Source organism: Brassica oleracea, chromosome C9 (assembly GCF_000695525.1).
Source record: "Brassica oleracea var. oleracea cultivar TO1000 chromosome C9, BOL, whole genome shotgun sequence".
NCBI classification, from domain to species: domain Eukaryota; kingdom Viridiplantae; phylum Streptophyta; class Magnoliopsida; order Brassicales; family Brassicaceae; genus Brassica; species Brassica oleracea.
Genome location: NC_027756.1, coordinates 30357108 through 30361703, shown reverse-complemented (window position 1 = coordinate 30361703; position 4596 = coordinate 30357108). Strand labels below are relative to the sequence as shown.

The 4596-nt window shown below is 46.4% G+C and overlaps 1 pseudogene; it reads right to left on the bottom strand.

Moving 5' to 3' along the window:
* Positions 1 to 1807: 1807 nt before the first annotated feature.
* LOC106314772 lies at positions 1808 to 4307 on the bottom strand (annotated as a pseudogene).
* Positions 4308 to 4596: the final 289 nt, after the last annotated feature.

Genomic DNA, 4596 nt, shown 5'->3' with positions numbered 1-4596 from the left:
GAACTTTGAGAGGGTCTCTCGTCTCAATCGTTTTGGTCCGGCCTGATCATCTTATGGTCATGCTTTTGCTGCGCCTTAGTTCGACTTGTGACATCTTCTTCCCAATTTACCTGTGCCCAGGGTCGGGATATCACATCTTCCACTGGTATTTAATTAGCTCCTTATAGAGGTCCCCGTCGGGGAGCAAGCCTCTCTTAAAGGCATAGATTGCAGTAGGGACGTTGCATTCGGGAATGGCCACCTTCTCTTGATTGAAATGGGCTATATAGCCTCGCAAGGGTTCGGCCCGATGCTGGAGGATCTCGTACAGGCCATCCACAGTTTTTTCCAGGTTCCTATTACTAGTAAACTGCTCCATGAACTTGTCGCTAAGGATCGTAAAGGAGGATATGGACTTGGAAGGTAGGATGGTGTAATATTGCAAGGCGGGTCCAATCAGGGTTCAACCGAATCCCTTACAGTTAGTAGCTTTGCGCGACTCCTTCGGGAGTGCTTCAGAGAGCAACCTCTGTCTGTACTGGGCGATATGGTCATATGGATCGCTGGTACCATCATACGCCTTTATGCTGGGAAAGGAGAATTTCCTCGGCATCTCAATCAGGGTGTTCTCATCCGTGAAAGGGGTATCGGCGTAGGAGTCGGGATCGCTCTTCCGGATTGGGGGAGCTACTCCTAGGAGCCTTTCCACCATAGACTGCATGGCATCGAGCCTCTTGGAGAACATCTGCTCTAGGTAGGCGGTCATAGAAGACTTCGTCGTCGTTTATCACGATTTTTATCGATAAGAATGAACTTTCGGCGATTTTTATCGTAAAGTTTAAATGATAACTCCAATCGATGGGAGTGAGAAATGATATGACTGCGATACTGGGAGCTAGCATTGAGGAACATAAGAGAATGCACGGATTTGGGTCGTGCCCGTTGATCGATGTCCGAGACAGTTCGGTCGCTACGTAGCGACTAGGTCCGCGATGGATCGGTCGCTACGTAGCGACCAAACGAATGGCTTGGTCGGTCGATACGTATGCGGATCGGTCGCTACGTAGCGACTGACCGATAGCGACTGACCGAGAGGCTTGGTCGGTCGCTATGTAGCGATCGACTCATTGCGGGTCGGTCGCTACGTAGCGACCGACTGAGAGGCTTGGTCGGTCAGTACGTAGCGATTGACTCGTTGCGGATCGGTCGCTACGTAGAGACCGACCGAGAGGCTTGGTTGGTCGCTACGTAGCGACCGACTCGTTGCGGATCGGTCGCTACGTAGCGACCAACAGAGAGGCTTGGTCAGTCGCTACGTAGCGACCGACTCGTTGCGGATTGGTCGCTACGTAGCGACCGACCGAGAGGCTTGGTCGATCGCTACGTAGCTGATATCAATCAAATTACCGTAAGGAGTGAATTACTCTCTCAAATAAAAGGTTCAAATGTAGTACTTAGGGATCGAATCCACATAGACTCTAAGATTACTCAGTAGATTATGGTCTTGAACTAAATCTAGATTGAATGGTTTATGGGTTTTAAAACACTTATAAACCATGGTTAAAAACGGGTAAAATCCATGGTCAATCAACTCCCCCAGACTTACTCTTTTGCTTGTCCTCAAGCAAAACACAACAGAACAGTCTCTCTGTAAGAGGTTTGAAAACATCAGGAACTCACATGATTTAAAACTCATAATCATCACCTCTTTAATATTGCAATCCATATCAAAAAGGTCCTAATCACAAAAGCACTTTATACCATATCCTAGTTTAGTAACCAAATTCATCTAGCCAGCAACTAAACAAATCTTGTCTGACAATCCCCTCTAGAGATGCGCTGCGTCCATGTAGACGATCTGATCCTCCATCGCAGCATTGTCTAATGGGATTCCGCAATGTATGAAGAACGGGGTAAGTAGGCTCCCAACCGTCTCCTTCTTCTTTCCCATTGACTGAAATGGCTTCATTCTAAGCCTGACTATATGCTCAGCAAAGACGGCTACAATGCTGGGCCACGCGTCATCCGCCGGCTCCTCGATGTTGTCCATGTGAACCAAACTCCTCACTGCGTAGTAAGCTAATGTGAGCTCCAGCACCTGAACCTTATTAGGTTCCATCTTGCACAACAGAGTGTTTGCAAGGACCTTCATGAAATAGCGCAGAGTCGGGTGACGGATGTCTGTATGAAGAGCGTTGGCGGAGTCGAAGTAACCAGTAGCTATGTGCTCACAGAATGTCGAAATCCCTAGAAAGTCTGGTACGATGGAGTGCTGATGCTCGTTTTTGAACCCGTAGATAGTGCTGAGGGTCGAGAGAGGGACTCTGTAGCGGATGCCGCGATTGAAGAAAGTCAAGACACCCTCGCTAGCATTCTTTGCCCTCTCGTTGGCATAGTAGACGTTCATGGTGGCCATGAACTGACGGACCAGCTCCGGATAGAGAACCTGTGGGTTTGTGGCCAAGTTCACTATGCCTAGTTCCACGAACATGTCCTTGAGGCCCGATTTGATGCCTAGGGCGCGGATCACGTCTGGATCGACGAACCGCGTAGGCTCAATGGAGACCCTCAGCCACTCATTGTAGAAGATGCTGTCATAGTAGTCCCACACGTCCTCGATCGCACGGTTTCTACAGGCCGTGCTCTTCGCCGCTTTATAAGTGTCAGCGAAGTTGTCAAAGAGCGGGATAGGTTCGTCTTCACGCTTGCTTGGCCAAGGGTATTGGTCGCAAACTGGTGGTGGCGGCGGAGCTGCGCTGCCGCCTCCTACGTCGAACCTACGCTTCGTCTTCCTTTCATACATCATGATGATGAGCGAGCTAAACGATCTAGACGGATAGAAGGTCGAAAATTGAGTTGATTGAGTGAAGAAGTCGCCGGAATTGGCCGAAAAACGAGAGAGAAAATGGATTGGAGTGTGTTCTTAGGGTTTTCGGGTTTGTGTGAATGTCGACTTAAGTGAGCCCGCGTCTGTTCATTTACTATCGATCGATGGTCTGGGAAAGATGGTCTGCAACTCCGTTTTCTACTCCTCTTTTATCTTTTATCTCGATGTCGAATTCTTGAAGTAGAAGGATCCATAGCAGGAGTCGCGGTTTTGGGTCTTTCTTTTGCTTTAAGTATTTAATTGCAGCATGGTCGGTGTGGACGATGACTTGCGAACCAACCAGGTACTGACAGAATTTTTCGAGCGTATAAACCACGGCTAGTAGTTCTTTTTCGGTTGTTGTGTAATTTCTTTGTGCTTCGTCGAGAGTTTGACTGGCATAATAAACTGCATGCAGCTTTTTGTCTTTCCTCTGGCCTAGAACTGCTCCTACAGCGAAATCGCTCGCATCGCACATGACTTCAAAAGAAAGATTCCAGTCTTGTGCTTGCACGATGGGGGCAGTTATCAAGGCTTTCTTATTTCCTCAAAAGACTTTACGCATTCTGGTGAGAAGTCGAATTTAACTTCTTTACAGAAGAGGAAGGTGAGAAGTCTAGCGATTTTGCTAAAATCTTGTATGAATCTCCTGTAAAATCCGGCATGCCCGAGGAAACTCCTCACATCTTTTACGTTTGGGGGAGCCGGCAGGCCAGTCATTACCTCAATTTTCGCACGATCTATTTCTATTCCAGCAGCAGACACTTTGTGTCTTAGGACGATTCCATCGTTAACCATAAAGTGGCATTTTTCCCAATTCAGAACGAGATCCATTTCATCGCATCTTGCCAAAACTTTACATAGGTTATCGAGACAGTTTTTGAAGTTGGATCTATATACTGAGAAATCGTCCATGAAGACTTCCATGAAGTCTTCTATCATATCAGTAAAGATCGACATCATGCATCATTGGAAAGTGGCAGGAGCATTACAAAGACCGAATGGTATTCTGCGGTATGCGAATGTTCCGTAAGGGTATGTAAAGATTGTCTTTTCTTGATCGTCAGGATGTATAGGGATTTGAAAAAATCCAGAGTATCCGTCAAGAAAACAGTAGTATGGTGATTTGCCAATCTTTCAAACATTTGATCAATGAAAGGTAAAGGGAAGTGATCTTTTCTTGTAGCAGCTTTTAGCTTTCTATAGTCGATACACATTCGATGTCCAATAACGGTTCGCGTGGGAATGAGTTCGTCTTTGTCATTCTTCACCATAGTGATTCCGCCCATTTTTGTACAACATGCACGGGGCTAACGCAATTGCTTTCCGAAATCGGGTAAATGACTCCGGCATCTAGAAGTTTGATTATTTTCTTTTTAACAACTTCTTTCAAGTTCGGATTTAGTCGCCTTTGGTGTTCTACAGACGATTTCGAATCGTCTTCTAGGTGAATCCGGTGCATGCAATATCTGGAGAAATGCCAGGAATGTCTTCGAGAGAGTACCCGATGGCCTTCCTGTATCTGCATAGTTTATTTAATAACAGTGCAAGTTCTCCGTTTGTGAGGTTTGCGTTCACGATTACTGGATATGAATCTTTATAGAGAAAGGCATATTTGAGTCCAGCGGGCAGCTGTTTTAACTCAATCTTCAGTGCTTTTTCGGGATCCCATTCCTTTGAGAAGGATGGTTGTCATCGATCGACAGATTTTAGTAAGTATCAATCGACGTTGATTTCCGAAGAGTCGTCCT